General features: G+C 31.8%; 1 protein-coding gene across 1 annotated transcript in view; it reads right to left on the bottom strand.

Annotated features, from left to right (window-relative positions):
- Positions 1-18,467, bottom strand: part of MEF2A (myocyte enhancer factor 2A) — a 193,744-nt gene that overhangs the window by 121,263 nt on the left and 54,014 nt on the right. Inside the window, 2 exon segments of the mRNA XM_074295037.1 lie at positions 15,232-15,326; positions 18,259-18,377. The gene's annotated coding sequence lies outside the window, so the exon portion shown is untranslated.

Here is an 18,467-nt window from a genome sequence, read left to right on the forward strand (position 1 = left end):
GATTAAAGAACAAAGAAGCATCAAAAGGCTTCTAAAAACATAAGAAAATAAATCTAAGAAGAACTGAGAATCACAAGAAGCAAATGTAGAAGAGTAGAACTAAAGTATAGTGAATCGTGTGATTCTTATAAAGATGAATCAATGTCTTTGGGAGGATATAGTTGCAGGGTCAGAAAGAGCATGAAGAAAGACTAGAGGACAGATGGAAAAAGGAATTTTGTGATAGAAGAATGAAGGGATGAGATGGCAATTCTACTAAGTAAGAAAGGAGACTGCAGAGGAAGGAGAGAGGCACAAGTGAAGACTGAGAATAGGAGAAATGGAGGAGCTGGAAGAGTGGATCTCAGCCTAGGGGAGAGGATATCACTGAAGACTGGTGCCTGGTTTTGGAAAAAGGTTTTATGATTATTTATTCTATAGGTGTCTTTCCATTGAAAGGCCTTCTTTTAGAAATTATTTACTTAAGATCAAAAGTCATTCCCACACACACAAAAATAATTCTAAAAGAATTGGGAACTATTAACAGCTTCACAAAAGACTGCTTAAAACCCCTCATAATAAAAGTGGGAATAATCAATAATGGAGGAGTTTTTTTGTTTTGTTTTGTTTTGTTTTGTTTTGTTTTTTAACAAAAAGTAATGCTCTGCTGGCAGAGTTTTAAAGTGATACAAACATACTGGAAAGTAATATGAAGTTGTGATAAGAAAATCATAAAAATGTTTTGAAACAGTGATTCCACTGCTCGTTACATATCCAAGGCTGTATGTAAACAATTATAAGCACTGCAACACTTTTTGCAATAAAAAAGAAAACAAAAGTAGATGTCCAGAGATTGGGAGATGGCTAAAAATGATGTACCATGTGAATGTAAACAGATTATTGCTATATGATAAGAACTGATTTAATATAAAGATCACAGAGAAGCACTGCAAGATGATATGAAGAGATGATAAGTGAATTTAGCAGAACCAGGAAAACGAAATACATAACTAGAACAATGTGAACATAAAGAACAAGATAAATGAACTGCTATGGAAATAGAGTACCAGTCAAGTCAGTCAGTCAGTCAGTCAATGAATTTTTATTAAGTACCTACTATGTACTTGTAGTACTTTGTACTATGTACTTTGTACTATGCTAAGCAATGGGCATACAAAAAAGGGCCAAAGAGAATCTCTATTCTCAAAAAGCTTAAAATCTAACAGAGATGAGAAATAATGAGGAGTCAAGAATGACATACGTTAACTGCAGAGCTAAAGAATGTACCAGACTTTTAGTGTAGCTTATATAAAGAACAAGCTTGGCTGCAAAGAAGAAAAAGGAAAAGGCACCAACCCACCCTCTTTGTAGACATAGGAGTTTTAAGTATATAAACTACACTGCATATAGTATTAGGCTTCATCAATCTGTTGGAACCAGTTTTGCTAAACTTTTTCCCCTTTTTTCTGAGAAGGGTAAGAGAAGAGACAATTAGAAAAAGTGAGTAATGTATAAAAGCAAGTTTATAAATAATTTCTGAAATATATATACATATATATGTATGTATACACACACACACACACACACACACACACACACACACACACACACACACACACACAGAGTAACATAAAACTGGAAAAGACTCCACAATTATAGTGCTATATTTAAAACATTTAAAAAAAAATTAGTCAGCCAAATGCCGAAATTTAATCATATACCATATACTGTGTTTTCATCTACCATCGGCATTTTCTAAGTCAATCATTAATAAATTACCAATATCATTAATAACAATAAATCACATAAATCAAGTGAAATCAGTAATCACTAGAATATTAAAGTTAAGACTAATATGTTTATCATTTAACCAATAAAGTACTTATTAATTTAAATACTTAAAACAAAGTGATGGTGATGGTTGTACTAGTGGTAACAGCAATATTATATTCGATAACAGAGTTAATGTAGAGTCAATGGAGCTCCTTGAGCAGGAAGGTAATGTTCAGACCTACACTCTTAAGATCAATGTGAAAGTTGAGTGCAAGATGAATTAAAAAGGGGAACTTAAGACAGGAAAACCAACAACTAGGCTATTTCAACAATCCAGGCATAAAATTATAAGGAGAATTAAGGTCTAAAAAAGAAAGGAAAGAAGCAAAGATTAGAAGATTCAGAGAAAATAAAAAGGAAAATAATTTTAAACTATATACCTGAGAAAACTGGATTCAGATTCTTTAGAAATAGACTGAGATTCACAAATTAGATCATTTACTTCAAGGAATTCCAGATGTTAAACATTTTTAAAACACCATTTTAAACAATGAAAGAATAAACAATGTACTTTTAGCTCAACTGTTAGAAAAATGTTTAGTCCTATTCAACAAATGAAAGACACTATTAGAGAAAAGATAGTTTTGTTTGACTATACTAAAATGTAGAGGGGGACAGGACTTAAAAATAAATGAATGGAGAAAATTATTTGTCAGTAATTTCTGACTGATAAAACCTGGCAAACAAATATAAGATATAAAAGAAACTATTAAATTACATAAAGTAATTCCTTATTCACAATGGTCAAAGGACATCAAAAAGTCAATTTCTGAGAAGAGGAAATGCAAAATGCCAATTGAAAAAAATCTACAAGGTCATTAGTATTTAAAAAGATAATTATCAAAATATCTTTGAAATACTTCTTCAAATATCTATTAAGCTGGGCAAAATAAAGTAATAAAACAATATAATAGTAGCTCTTATATTTACAGGTACAACCATTCCAATAATTCCATTATCGGGAATAATATACAAAATTTTTTGTCAACAACAATTTAAAAAAAATTTATCTGAAAATTTTAATAGCAGGATTATATATATATATATATATATATATATAATGACAAAAATAAACTGGAAAAAATCTAAATGCACAACAATGAAGAAATGAAATGGAATAAATTAAATGAGATTGACAAGTAAGAATATTAAAAAAATATAAAAAGATCTTAATGAAATGAAGCCTCTCACCCTGCCAAAAAAATAGAATCAGAATAAAATACATATTCTTTATCATAAAAAAGAGAGTAAGAAATGAATGAAATTTTAACAGAGCCTAAGAAGTGACTAAAAAGTCACTAATTTATGAATTGAACAAATTAAAACATTTTAAATATTACTAGTTTCTTGTATTGATGTTCAGTGTAAGTAAATCTAATAATAAAAGGGAGCCTATGTTCTCAATTCAAATACTACTAATTTTTCAAAATATAGGGAATAGCAATTTAATTGAGAGGTTTATTTAACTTTAGCCAAGAGCTAATAGAGGTAACTACTGATTAACAACCAACAAGCTTTAATTAATGCCTACTATACATTAGTTACCAGAGCTGGTCAATTATATATATTGCCTTGTAGATGTATACAAGGTAGAAAGGCAAAGGATACCACCAAAGGATAGGAAGACAGAGTAGAATAAGATGGCCTTCTGCCCTGATAAATTTTACCAATGCTATTTTATTTTTACTGTATGTTATGCTTAGGATTAGCCTTTCCTTAACAGTCACAAAGTAGTTCAAGTCTAATTTCCTTGTACAATATTATACACCTATCTTAAAGGTAATGGGGATGTATGAATATGACTGTCACTAAACAGTCCCTCTAAATAAAGCCATCACAAGGTTACAGAAGCACAAATTCAACATTGGAGATTTATGCTAAGTGAACAAAGATGATATGTAAAAATTTGTAAGAGAACACAAATCATAATAAAATATTTCATTTCCATAAAAGGTGTATTTCAGCTAAAATTATCAAGCAGAGGATAATTGGATATTATGACAAAAATCCTTTTTATACTCTCATTTATATTCATTGTTAAAAGGGATGGTTTACTTAGTAAGAGAGAACAGAGGGATAAATTCAAAATTGAAGATGATATAAAAATAAAAAGTAAAATATCATCTAAATCTAGAGGCAGGTAGCACAGTGGAGAGAGCACAAAACTTCTACTCAGAACCACTGGAATTCAAATCCAGCCTCAGACAATTATCAGTTATGTGACCCTGAGCAAGTCATTTAACTTGTTTGCTTCAGTTTCCTAATCTGTAAAATAATAGCATTTACTTCATAGAATTGTTGTGAAGCTCAAGATAATATTTGTAATGTGCTTAGCGCAGTGTCTGAAACACAGTAGGTACTATATAAATGACATGTTATTATTATTATTATTATTATTATTATTATTATTATTATTATTATTATTATTATTATTATTATTATTACTATCACTTTAAAACAAACTTCTCTTCTTTCCATACACATTCCAAAAGATACTATTGAGATTTAGCTTTGATATAATAAAAAGTAAAAATTTGATCAAGGGGTATAATACAATGACAATATCTTAGCTTTTTAAAAACAAACAGCAATAACCATTTGTAATGATGTTTAAAAGATAACTATTGTGCCACTAAAGGAAACTAGGGAACATTAACTATAGCCTAAAGAATGGCATTACATCACTAAAAAAAATCCAAATGCTCCAAACCACACATAATGGAATAATAATATAATTAAAAGTTTACCTGAATCATAAACATTAAAAGTAAGCTGACGACAATGTAAAAGTCTTCACTGAAAGAAAGACTTCATAAATATGGGGGGGGGGGGGAGATATAAATAGGCCAAAAAAGCAGATGGAAAATGCCTAAAATCAGAACAGAAATTTAACAATCAGATGTTTTAATTTCTAGAGGAAGGATTCTGGGAAGATTTGGGGGTAAATAAATTTTAAGCTGAGTTCAAATATGGTCTCAGATACTTAACACTTCCTACCTGTGTGACTCTGGGCAAGTCACTTAACCCCAATTGCCTCCGGGGAAAAAAAAACAAAAAGGAATAAGCTAAGTGAAAAGAGAAAGTACAAAAATTAGCTAAAATGGGGAAAAACTGCCTTAAAAAGCAGAATTGACCAAATGATTCCATGAGTCTTTAAGAAATAATGAAACAAAAGTCAAAAGAATGAAAAAACTTAAGAAAATATTACCATGGAAGAACTGACCTGGAAAATAAATCAAGGAAAGATCATTTTATAATTTTATACTAAATTATCTGAAAGCAAGGCTCAAAAAAGTTTCTGGACATCATATTTCAAGAAATTATCAAGGAAAACTGCTCCAATATCTTAGATCCAGAGGGTAAGATAAAGATTGAATTAAAGCAACAATTACTTCCCAAAAAAGATTCCAAAAGGAAAAATCCCAGGAAGAGCCCCCAAGTCAAGGAGAAAATACTACTGGAAGCCAGAAAGAAACAATTCAAATATCATGGAGCTATAGTCAGGATCACACAAAATTTAGAAGCTTCCACATTAATAAGCAGATGCTTAGAATATGGTATTTGGAAGGCAAAATGGATAGAATTACAACCAAGGATAATCTGCCAGCAAAAGTGAATACAGTGGTATCTTGGCACTCACTTGCTTCAAAAGTCTTAGAATTGGATGAGTAAAAAGATGCTTCAGACTCAGCACCTGGCCAAGCCCCTACTGCCAGGCTGTTGCCCTCAGCATTGGGTTAAGTTCCTCAGCAAAGGTGGCAATGCACTCAAGACTGTCAAGTTGGAGTGGATGTCCATCAGTTGGAAAATGGCTGAATATACTGTTGTATATGAATGTTATGGAATATTATTGTTCTATAAGAAATGATCAGCAGGATGATTTCAGAGAGGCCTGGAGAGACTTATATGAAATGATGCTAAGAGAAATGAACAGAACCAGGAGATTATTGCACACGGCAACAAGATTTTAAGATCAATTCTAATGGACATGGCTCTTTTCAACAATGAGATGATTCAGGCCAGTTCCATTGATCTTGTGATGAAGAGAACCATCTACACCCAGAGAGAGGACTATGGGAGCCAAGTGTAGATCTTTTTGTTGTAGTTGCTCACACTTTATTTTCTTTCTCATTTTTTTTCCCTTTTTGATATGCACAATTCTTGTGCAGCACAATTGTATAAATATGTATATGTGTGTGTGTACATATATATATGTATATATATACATATATATATGTAGGATTTAAGATTCATTTTTAACCATGTTTAACATATATTGGATTACTTGCCATCTAGGGAAGTGGGTGGAAGGAAGGGGAGAAATTATAACATAACTTTTGCAAGGGTTAATGTTGAAAAATTATCCATGCATCTGTTTTGAAAATAAAAAGTTTTAATAGAAAATTTTTTAAAAAGACTGTCAAGTTGGAGCTCACAACGCCAAGGTTGTGTATGTCACCATGCAGGTCATGAAGCTCCTCTTCCACCTCTCCAAGGAGGCTTGCACTACACATGGGGTGGGAGGAAAGAATAAAGGTCCCAGTTTCTCTCAGAAAGTGAATTGGATCAAGAAGAGAAGAAGTAGGCTGGGTTGACTTGTTTCTCTATAGCTGAAAACCCCACTTCCTGCTTTGGGGGACTGGGAGGAGAGAGATGGTTAGATTAAGGACTGGAGATATTATTCCTTATGGGAAAAATCTGTTTGGCACTCATCATATTCACTACTTGTCATGCCTGCTGAAATCAATAAATGACAAGTACCAAGATACCACTGTATGATCCTTCAGGGTGAAAAATGGGCATTTAAGGAAATAGAGAAGAAGTAATGCTAGAGATAGTTTTGTAGCCCTTTAGAGATTGTTTTCCAGAATTGTTCATCCACTTCACTATTCCAACACTTAACTAATGTACCTATTGTCTCATATCCCCTTCACCATTTCTCATTTTTGAGAGTTGTATGAGAAAATGTGTCCCATTTTACTTCTCCCTTCTCCCCTATATCCCTCTTTCTCACTCCTACATTCTTTTTTCGATATCTAACATAGTTGGTTCATATGTGTACACTGTTTGGGTAGACTCTGTCTTAATAATGATATCTTATTAATCATGATAAGCTTAATAATAATCTTAATACATGTATCCTTTTTCTTTTTTGTCTGTATTTTCTTTCACAATAACTACCACAGAAATACTCTTTACATGGTATCACATATATAATCTATACTGGGAAGGAAGAAAATACATAACTCCCAATTTTTTTACTTAAAATATTTTTTTTACAATTGAGAAAAAATTAAATAAGGAAGAAAACAGATAGCTTTTAAAAAGTGCTTTAAATCAGTGCTCATGAGAGAGTCAAATTTAAACACCTCTGAGATACTACCACACACCTATCAGAAATGAAAAATGCTGAAGGGGATACGAGAAAATAGGTACATTAGTTAAGTGCTGGAGTAGTGAAGTAGTCAAACAATTCTAAAGAACAATTTCCAAAGGGCTACAAAACTGTATAACTTTAGCAATAACTCTAAACAGATCTGTACCCCAAATAGAAGAAAATGGGGAAGAACTTATATTTACAAAAATATTTATATTTTATTTATAGCAGATCTTTTGTGTCGTGGCAAAGAATTGAAAATTGAAGAAATGCCCATCAATTGGCTAATGGCTGAGCAAACTATGGCATATGATTAAGACAGAGTATATCACTATATTTTGAGAAATGATGAGGGAAGTAGTTTCAGAAAAGAAAACATGGCAAGATCTCCATGAACTGATGCAAAGTGAAATGAGAAGAACCAGGGTGTCAATGTGCATAGTTCAGCAATGTGATAATGATATTCAACAGTGAAAGGCTTGGTCACTCTGGTAAATATAGATCGAAAATAATTCCAAAAGATTCATGATAAAAAAAAAAAAAAACCTGCTATCTACCTGCAGAGAGAGAACTGATGATCTCTGATTCTAAACTGAAGTATAATTTTCTTGCTTTTTGGGGGGAGGAAGGGAGGAAGAGAGAGTTGGCTAAATACAGAAATTTGTTTTGCAGGATTTCCCATGAATAACTAATTGTTTGCCTTTTCATTGAGCACAAAAGGCATGAGAAAGAAAGAATATGGAATTCAAGATTTTAAAAGAAAAAAAATGTTAAAAATAATTTTTTTTTAAATTTAATAATCAGGTTCTCATTAGAGCAGAGGTGACTTCAGCATACACGTGGCCTAAATCCTGTGTGGCCAAAAGCCAGAAGTCTGAAAGGATTTCATTTACCTTAAAACATTCCAATGAATCTGGTAATATCATTTCAAAGAAAAATGAGAAAGTATCATAGTTAATTAATCTGAACCAATGGTACCAAAAGTATCTCTTCTTCCACCTCTGGATAGGATAAGTAACAAACACTGGAAAAACTTGTGCTCACACAATTAAATTATCCTTCCACCTAAAACAAATACAAAAAATTCTCATTTCTTTTTCTTATTTTAAAATACATAATAGCAGTTCCCAAATGAGCCAATAAGAATAACTAATTATATAAAAATCTTAAGTGTTCAAAGTACAACTATATTCATACTAGACAACAAAGGAATATTAAACTAAACCCAAAATATTAGAGAACACTTCTGTTTAAAAACAATGAACCTTCATTAGAAAACTATTAGAAAATGCATGTTTATAGCCATGCGTTTTTTTTAATTAATTTTCACGTTTCTTACTTCAAAAACAGAAGATAAAAATAAACTAAAATCAATAGTACTTTAAGAGTCTACCTGTTTAAAAGATATAGTAGATATCAAATACTATCTTTAAAAAATACCACCACTATATATTAAATGTTTCTATAAAACAACTGCAAAAAGGTAATGATCTAGAATGATAGCTAATTTGTTTTTATCTTGCCATCTCCAATCTCCAATCTAACACAATACTGGTCACATAGTGATACTTAATAAGTGGTTGTTTGACTTTAACAAGTAGTGCTATGCCTCCCAAACAGGAAACATTATCTTCAGTAACTAAGATAAAAGGAACAAGAATAATATTTTAAAACTAAAATTAAGGAATCAGACTAGATGGTGTTTGAGTTCCCTTCCAATCTCAATCTATAATCTGATGGCTATTTGTTTTCTACTTTTTCTAAATTTTATCAGTTTTAAAAATAAAGTCTGGCAAAGACCAATCAATGAGATGGAGTATCATATTTGTAATCAATCAACTTTTAAAAGACATAATACACTCTACTACTTATTTGTCATAATAATAGTCTTCCATTGTAAGGAAGTTTACATGCAAAATAGCAATGTGTATTGTCTCTATGACCTCATTAACATGGGATTTTACCAGTTATTATATTCCTATAATCTGTATATTGAAAGTCTGAAATGTGTTCAAAGTCAAAGACATCATCATGAATTTTTTAATGAAAGGAGATTTAAGACAATGTTGTAATGTAATATAATGTATTGTAATGTCTTAATCTGAACAACAAACGTAATACTAATAAACTTTTGGTGTAGCTTATGAGTGTTTCAACTCTTTCATAAAGCATTTTATAAACATATTAAACAAGCCACTAAATTGCCCATAAGCATTATAGAAATATCGCTATTAAGCATATAATCTTAGGAGATCAAAGACAGGAGAAAAGGTCCCATGTTGCAAATATTTATTGAGTACTTTTATAGCCACAAGAAACTAGAAGAGACCCACTGTTTGAGGAATGGCTGAACAAATTGTGATATATAAATATAATGGAATATTACTGTATATAAAAAACATTTAGAGAAAAACTTTGGAAAATGTCTGACAAACTACTTCAAACCAAAGCAAGCATAAAACAGCACAATTTACATAATGATTACAGTGACCTAAAGAAAAATAGTATTGAAAAGGCTTCACAATTCTATCAATCCTGTGACCAACTGTGACTTCAGGGGAAAGATAGTGAATTATGTCTCTTGCTTTTTTTATTAAAAAGATAATGGATTACAGATTGCTGAATGAGGCATAGAATGAATGTAATACAATATTATTATACTATAAGAAATGATGAGTATGCTGGGTGCTCATCATTTGGAAAATGATCAAGAAAGACTTACATGAATTGATTAATAAGTGAAGTGAACAGAACCAGGAGAACCTTGTACAGAGTAACAGTAACACTTCCTATATGGTCAAACATGATATAGTTAGCTCTTCTCAGCAATGTGGTGATCCTAAACAATTTCAACAAACTCAGAATATAAAATGCCATTCTGCATCCAGAAAGAGAACTATGGAGATTCAACATGGATCAAAACATAGTATTTTCACCTTTTTTTTTTGTTTGTTTGCTTTTTTTTTTTCCTTGTAGATTTTTTTTTTCCCTTTTGGTCTGTTTTTTCTTGCATAACATGACCAATATGAAAATATACTTAAAAGGATTGTACACATTTAACCTATATCAGATTGTTTACAGTCTTGGGCAGAGGCCCGCTGAGGATATTTATGTGGTCCACTCAGGTTATGGCAAATGGGCTGAGGGGCTGAGACAGAGTGTGAGTTTTAGTTTTTACTATAGTTCAGCCCTCCAACAGTCTGAGGGACAGTGAACTGGCCCCCTATTTAAAAAGTTTGAGGACCACTGGTCTTGGGGAAAGGAAAGGAGGAAGAGGAGAGAGGAAGAAAAAATTTGGAACACAATCTTATAAAAATGAATTTTGAGAAATATCTCTTATAAGTATTAGGGAACATAAAATACCATTGAGGGGGAGAAAAGAATGAGGCATACATTTTTCAAAACATGGTATTTTGTTTAACTATATTTGAAGCAGCTAAGTGAAAGTGCATAGCTCCAAGCCTGGAGTCAGGATAATCTGAATTCCAATCTGGCTTCAGACACTTACTAGTTATATAACCCTGGACAAGTCCTTTAGCCATATTTGCCTCAGTTTCCTTATTTGTAAAATGAATTGGAGAAGGAAATGACAAATCGCTCTAGTACCTTTGCCAAGAAAAATCCCTAATGGAAGAACAAAGAGCTGGACATAGATAAAACAACTTAACAAGAACAATTTGTTAAAAATGAACAATGGTCTTAGGGGAGAGATAGTCATTAGGAATTAAAAGAATGTAGAATTAAAACAGCATCAATAAAACTTTTCAGAAAAGGAATGCTTATAACAGTAACTAAGTATTTAGAGATCACTATAAAGTATATAACATTAAGGACTCTGATCATATAAGTAAGGAAAATTTTTTTTTATTACTGGCAAAAATAAGAATATTTTTTAATATTTAGTGGTATACTATAAACAATAATAATTAAATAATATAAATAATATTTACATATTTGTATAATGTTTCTATAAAATAATAAAAATTAAAATAAGTTAGGATCATATAGATGAGGTAGTGAAATTTCAAAAGGAATAACTGTTTTTTTTTTAAATTAGGACAATCACTTGAACCACTTCATCTCTAACAGGCAAAAAAATTAATAAGAAGGATCCTAATGTCTGAATTCAATGTCAAGCCTGGTACAAATGCAGATTGAAAAGGAGACAAGCATAGCCAGTATTTACTACACATTTTGGCTTATGTATATTTCTTTCTTTTAAAAGAAATTTTTTTTTTATCTTTTTCTTTATGAGGTATTTGGGGTTAAATCATTTGCCCAGGGTAACACAACTAAGAAGTATTAAGTACCTGAGGTACTCCTGACACCAGGACCATCCACTGAGTCATCTAACTGTCCCAGTTTCATGTATATTTCAGGGAAGGAATGGTACCTTAATGAAATTTAGCTGTACTGAATGCAAATCAGGAAACTGGAACATATAATAGCACATAAATTCAGAGTGATACCTTGACCACCACAAATAAGGAAAGGATGATGAACTTTACTAATTGGGTAATAAGGAGTCACTGAAGATTTCTGAGAAGATATGGCCAGATTCACATATGCATAAGAAAAATTAATATGGCAACAATATGAAGGATGAATTAGATGGGAAGAGATACAGGAGTAAGACTTGTTAGAAAGATATTCAAATATGACAAATATTTGAAACAGAACAAGCAGGTGGTGGATAGGAAATCAAGACTATATGAGAATGGTGGCAGTGTGAATAAAAGGATTGATGAGGGAGTAGCCCCCTTTAAGATTCCTTTTCTGATCTCCAACTTCCTTTTGGGACTGACATTTGATTTACAAGATCTGGTCAAAACCACCCTTTTGTATTCCAAGGGGAGAGATCTGCATCTGAGCTAACTTGGGCTTGTACCCAGCCCCCACCAGATCTGAGGTGGCTTGGGTTTTTCAGCCCCGACTATCTGCTCAGGTTTCCCCAAAACAGTTTCTTCCTTATCTGAAAAGCCCACCAAGAATTTGGCACTGCCCTAGGCTCCTTGAAGCAAATAAAAGAGCCAAGTTGGAATAATCTCTTGGCAGAGAATTGAAACATGCAAGCACTATGCTTTGCATCACAGACTCTCTGTCCCACAGCTTTTGGTGTATTTCTTCCTCTATCTAATACCTTTTACTAACCAGACTTTAACCTTGCTTCCAAACCCTACAATAAACCTCTTTTTATCAATCTAGGTTTTCGGGCCTGTAAATTCATTTATAGGGGACTCTCGCTGCCACTAGAACTCATTTAACTCTGTATCCTTGCACCGAATCCAAAGGGGTTGCAGGGGAGCTTCATTTGACTCCCTGTACCCTGAACCTGCCACTAGACCTCAATTAATCCTAATTGAGTATCCCTTAGCTAGACCTCACCATTTGGTTATACCTCATCTGCTTGAGTTTCTGAAGCTATTTTTTTAAAGCATCAATATCAAAAATCAATTCAATTGACCCACATTTAACATCCTATACCAATAGATAAGAGCAAAATGGGTTCATGATTTATACATAGTGATATTATAAGCAAATTAGAAGAACAAAGGATATTTTACCTCTCAGATCTGTGGAGAAGGAAGGAATTTGTGGCCAAAGAAGAACTTGAATAAGTTACTGAATGCAAAATTGATAATTTTGATTACATTAAGTTAAAAACATATTTAAGTTAAATACAAAATCAATGCAGACAAAATTAAAAGGAAAGCAATAAACTGGGGAATTTTTTTTTACTTTAAAGGGTTCTGATAAAGGCCTCATTTCTAAAATATATAGAGAATTGACTCAAATTTATAAAAATTCAAGCCATTCTCCAATTGATAAATGGTCAAAGGATATGAACAGGCAATTTTCAAACGAAGAAATTAAAACCATTATTATTCATATGAAAAGGTGCTCTAAATCATTATTGAGCAGAGAAATGCAAATTAAGACAACTCTGAGATATTGCTATACACCTCTCAGATTGGCTAAGATGACAGGAAAAGATAATGATAAATGTTGGAAGGGATGTGGGAAAACTGGGACACTAATACATTGCTGATGGAGGAGTTAACTGATTCAATCATTCTGGAGCAATTTGGAATTATGCCCAAAGGGCTTTCAAACTGTGCATACCTTTTGATCCACAGAGTTTCCACTGGGCTTTTATTATAAGATCATATGATAGGACCATATCATAGGATCAAGAGATCATAAGGAGGGAAAGGGACTCACAGGTGCAAAAATGTTTGTGGCAGTCCTTTTTGTAGTGGCAAGAAACTGGAAACTGAGTGGTTCCCTATCAGTTGGAGAATGACTGAACAAGTCACATAGCACATGAATATTATGGAATATTATTATTCTATAAGAAATAATCAGCAGGATGATGTCAGAGAGGCCGAGAGATTTATGTGAACTGATGCTCAGTGAAATGAGCAGAACCAGGAGATCATTATATATGGTAACAGCAAGATTATACACCGATAAATCCTGACGGACATGGCTCTCATCAACAATGAGGTGATTTAGACCAGTTCCAATTGTCTTATGATGAAGAAAACCATCTGCACCTAAAGAGTGGACAGTGGGAACTCAATATGAACCACAACATAGTATTTTCATTCTTTTTTGTTGTTTGCTTACATTTTGTTTTCTTTCTCGTTTTTTTTTTTTTTTTTCCTTTTGGATCTGATTTTTTGTGTGTAACATGACACTTGTGGAAATATGTATAGAAGAATTGCACATGTTTGACATAAAAAAACAAAACAATGCAATCTCTATAGAGGGAAAAAAAACAAAATACACTAGTTAAACCAGACGTAATACAAAAACAGTGTGCTTGGAACCAGAAAGACCTGGATTCAAGTCCCCTCTCTGACTCAAACTAGCCAAGAGAACCTGGGCAAGTTAGTTAACCTCAAAGTGCTCTAGGCAACTTTAAAGTCTGAGATTTTAAATTGAAGAACAAGTCCTAACCTGCATTGGTAAAAGTAATTTTCTCCTCTGAGAGCTCCCTTTATCAATGAAACTTTAAAGACTCAATTTCGGTCCCTTATTACAATTTAAGAACTGTATTCTAGAAAACAAATTTATTTGTTAATTTCTCTGGAGAACTATTATTCATCTGAAAAGAAAACAAATTCTTCTAAATCACCTACATCAAAAAACAAACAAACAAAAAAAAAATACTCCCAAAAACCAAACAAACAAACATGATTTCAAATGAATTTTTTCTAAGCCTTTGGAAAATTGCAACTTAAAACTCCTTTGAAGTATTCAGAATGAAAGAGAGATAGCAAAATACACACAAAAGCAGAGAAGATACAGAGATTTCCCAACTATAAAACATGAGGAATTAGCCCAAAGTATAGGCAACTCTTTAAGTCCTACATGTCATCAAGGAATCTGGAACCCTTCTAAGTTTCCTTTCAAATATAAAAACACATGAATTCTTATATTAATTAACTGATGATATGTGTACGTGTATATGTATGTGTATACACACACACACATATACAGAATGGCTCAAAGTCTTAATTCAGCTTTAAACTTTTAAATTTTTGAATCAACAGTATATCTAGTCATATGTATAGCTATGTCTATAGTACTTGACAACTGCTTGTCTATTTGAATTTTATATTCAAACATAAATATATATATACCCATATCTTTAATATATATACACATATGTGTTATGTCCATATATGCATATATATGATTTAAATGTAAATATCAATCATATATCTTGGGACAATGAGTAGTTCAATTTATATGCCACAGTTTCTACATCTGAAAAAAAATCCACAGAAAAAATGATTGTACTAGTTCCTTCTAATTATAAGACTCTCCAAATGCCTATGAAAGAAGAAAGAGGCAGAAGATGGGATTTATACCATATTCCTAAGAGTCAGATAAGTTAGATGCTAAGACTCTCCTTTAATTCTTAAACTTCACTTTGAGATAATGATATACCAAAAGCTAATGTTAATCCATATCAGAGGAGGAAAATAAACATCAATTAAAAAAAGAAATAAGAAACAGATAATCAAACTTACAAACTCTGGAAATCAAGAATATAACTAAACTTATCCATTTCTCCCATGCATACACAGATATCATCTTCAATTAGGATGATGACCAGATATGATTCCTGCAGAGGAAAAGGAGCAGACATACACCTGGTGAATGTGGTAGCAGGGGACAGAGAACCTTCTGGTTATGGACACGTGACAGAGAACAGAATCCCTTGTTTCAATTCTAGGGCAGCAAGGGTAAATAAATGATGTTTGCAACCACAGGACACAAGAGCATTTGAAGCAAAGTATGGCTGAGAGCACCAGCCATGAGTGAGAAATGAATAGAAAGCCCAAAGTTTGGCCCTGGATAGAGTTCAGAAAGTAACCATAAGAAGGATCTTAGGCTTGAGGCACCATTCCTCACATTTAAGTATTTGTACTGTGCTAAAAACAAAATAAAACAAAATAAAAATGAGTTAGCAAAGGAGAAAGAACCCAATCATATTATGGGAATAGAGAAGATCTGGACTCATATTAAAAGAATGATAGTGTAGCTAAAAAGAGTTTTGCCTTCTTGTAAGAAATTTTAAAGATAAAATAAGGGAAATGAAGGAAAAATTAGGGGGGAAAAAGAGTCATCCAAGATCAAGAAAATTTATGAAAACAAAGTCAACCAACTTGAAAGAGATTTTAAAATTTAAGGAAGAAAACGACCTTTGGAAAACTAGAATTGGCAAGAGAAAGCTAATGATAGTATCAAGCAATAAGAAACAACAAAACAAAATCAAAAGAATGAAAAAAAAGAACACAATTTGAAACATCTCATCAGAAAAAATAATGCATCTTGAGAACAAAGTGGAGACAATATAAGAATTTTCAAACTACTTGAAATTTTCAATTAAAAAGAATACTGTATATAATACAATACACATATACATACATACATACATTGCAGTATTGCAAGAAATTATCAAGGAAAATTGCCCTGAAGTTAGTTCTATAACAAGAAGCTAAAGCAGAAAAAAAAAAAAAACCCAAACCAAAACAAAACACACACACACACACACACACACACACACACACACACACACACACACACACACACACACACAAAATCTACCAATCACCAAATGAAAGAGATCCCCAAAGGAAAAATTTCAGACATGTCATAGCCAAGTTTCAAAGCTCCTTGGTTACAAAGAAACTAAGGATCAACAACACAAAGGAAAAAAAAAAAACTACCATGGAACTATGATCAGGATTACACAAGACCTAGCAGCTTGAAGGACCATAGGTGTTAAACCAAGCTATTTCATAGAGCAAAAGAGCTGAAGTTACCAAGTGTAATTTTCTTAATATGAAGAATAATAAATGAGGAAAAATGGACCTTTAATAAACTGAAAAAATTTGTGACAAAAAGAGAACTTAATGGAAAATTCAATATGTAAGATACATAAGGTAAACACTAAAGAACAATTATAAGGAACATAATAAGGTCAAAATGTTTACTTTTTATATGTGAAAATCTTATCAGTAGTCTTATGACTGTCATTATTTGGGTAATTTGAAAGGTTTGGGCTGTACTGCGTAGAATGGACTGATTCTAAAAAAATATATAATTGCACAGGGAGAGATGAAAAGGAATAATTATCTTTTACAAATGAGGCATGAAAGGAAAAATTGATATAGAAAAAGCAAGAGAAAGGGAAGGGCTGGGAGGCTGTAACCTTATTCTTATCAGATATACGTTAAAGAATGAACAATATATACATCTAGAAGGGCATAAATGTCTTCTAAATTTAGAAAGAAATAAGAGATTGAGGGGATAGGAAAAGGGAAGGACTTGTAGAAGGATGTGTATAGATTAAGAATTAGGAAGGGAAGGGAATAAGGGAGAAATGCTTAGAAAGATAGGTAATCTAAGACTGAAGAGGTGAGGAGAGAAAATAAGGGATAAATTGTTAGAGGGATGCAGATTAAGGAAAAAAGAGGGCAAGATAGCAGGTATAAGTAAATTAGACAAGTGAGGAGAGCTAGCATAAGGACAAGGAGAAAATATAGGACGGAGGGAAATACTTAACAAGTAATTATAATTCATTATGTGAATTTATCTATAAAACAGAAACAAAAACAAAATGGATTTAAAAATCTAAATTCAACATCTTGTGCTTTTAGGAAACAGGATACAAAAGCAAGATATTCAGATAATAAATAAAATTTATTTATTTTAAAGATAAAGAGATAAAATAAAAGAATAAAAGAATAAAATAGAATTTACTATGTAAAAAAAAAATCAGGGAGGGTAATCATAGTGTTAGAGTTAAAGCTAAAATAAATTAAAAGAGAAAAATAGGGAAACTATACTACATATCACCAATATTATTTAACACTGTTTTAGACTACTTAAAATTACTAAACAATTTTAATACCCTAAAGCATACTAGCCAAAACAGACACAGCTAACTCCATAAACATAAAAATAAAATACTCTTCATGCAAATAAAGTCTGATTTAAATAACTGGAGAAATATTTATCATTCATGGATAGGTAAAGTCAATAATTTTATCTAACTAATCTATCTATTCAATGCCATTAAAATTAAATTACTAAAAAAATTATTTCACTGACTTAGAAAAAATAAGTACACAGCAGAGATAAAAATAAAACCTAGAAGGAAGTACAAAAAAACTGCGTTGCCTTGAAAACAATGTATAAGTTTTATTACATAGTTTTTTGTAAAATGGAAATTTATTGTTTTATATTAAATGCTCTCATGTTCTGCTGTGTACATAAACTTTTTATTTAAATTTAAAAATGAATGAAAAGTTAAAAATAAAAAATTGTGTTAAATAAAAGGTATAGGATATATAGAAAAATAAAAGCCCCCACCAAAAGTTACTACGAGCCTTTTGGAATTAATAGAGTTAGGCTTTCTTTTTCTGAAAGCCAAATTCAAATGAAACACCACAACATAACACAGACATATTTACATAATCTTCCAATTAAAATATAAGAGTTTACTGCTGTTTGTTATATAATACTAAATAAAAAAAAAAAATTCTTACCAGAACTGGGGTGTTGAATCTTTTGTATAAACAAAACTCAGCAAAAAGGTAAGCAAAGTATAGACAGTTCAGCCCTTGCAGCAAGTTCTTGTTGGTTACTCTTTCTTAAAATGCAACACCTTAAAAAAAAAAGGGGAGGAATTAAGAGTTAATATTTATCTCTCTCTCTCTTTTTTTTTTTAAACATATATAAGATTGTCAACTTAACT

The sequence above is a fragment of the Sminthopsis crassicaudata genome, chromosome 2, assembly GCF_048593235.1.
Source record: "Sminthopsis crassicaudata isolate SCR6 chromosome 2, ASM4859323v1, whole genome shotgun sequence".
Classification (NCBI taxonomy): domain Eukaryota; kingdom Metazoa; phylum Chordata; class Mammalia; order Dasyuromorphia; family Dasyuridae; genus Sminthopsis; species Sminthopsis crassicaudata.